The sequence below is a fragment of the Trichechus manatus genome, unplaced genomic scaffold (assembly GCF_000243295.1).
Source record: "Trichechus manatus latirostris isolate Lorelei unplaced genomic scaffold, TriManLat1.0 scaffold00038, whole genome shotgun sequence".
Classification (NCBI taxonomy): domain Eukaryota; kingdom Metazoa; phylum Chordata; class Mammalia; order Sirenia; family Trichechidae; genus Trichechus; species Trichechus manatus.
The window spans coordinates 18,998,970-18,999,879 of record NW_004443974.1 but is presented as its reverse complement, the minus strand read 5'-3'; positions in this window follow the sequence as shown (position 1 = coordinate 18,999,879).

Here is a 910-nt window from a genome sequence, read left to right as displayed (position 1 = left end):
TACCTGAAGCCTATTTTCAACTGCAACAGCTAAAGGGGAGTGGCAAATTCGTGACATTTGACACCACCCTGCCCATTAAGCAAGGTCCTCACCTACATCAGTCCACCCACATCAGGGGTCTGTGAACTGGTGGCTCCACCAACTCCGACTAGCCACCCATGACAGGGACCAAGAATAAGTAGTGCCTCCCAGTTCTTACAGCCAACAACACTGGGTGCCCCAAGTCTGGCTGCAAAACTCACCCACCTATGCACGCTAGGAAACAGGGACACGCCTTCCACCCAGGAACTCAGGGAAAGGCATCAGCCCCCTACCTTACTTAGCACATAACCCCTACTGCAGCCAGATAACTCTACCTGCTCCAATCACCCCTATGTAGCACTGCCTGTCTAGGACTGTAGGTGAGAGCCTGCACCACACACTCGGTGACCAATGACCTAGACATCTGAGCTGAATCCACACAAGAAAAGTAAATGGACTCCTGGGCTCACATACCTAGCAGCAGCTCTAACCACCTGGGATTAGGAAGCGAGATCTTCAAAGATGCCAATAATCAAAGTAGCTCACAAGACCAGCGTATTTGGGCATATTAAAACAAAACAAAACAAGAAGCTAGGACACAGTAAACAAACATAAAATAAATAAATACAATAACTTACTGATGGCTCAGAGACAACAGTCAATATCAAATCACATAAAGAGGCAGACCATGATGGTTTCAGCAAGAAACCAAAACAAAGAACCAGGAAACCTCCCGGAGGAAGAGAAGGTATTGGAATTACCAGAGGTAGAATTCAAAAGATTAATATACAGAGCTCTTCAAGAGATCAGGAAGGAGATCATGCAAAATGCAAACCAAGCCAAAGAACACACAGAGAAAGCAATAGAGGAACGTAAGCTGGTTATACAA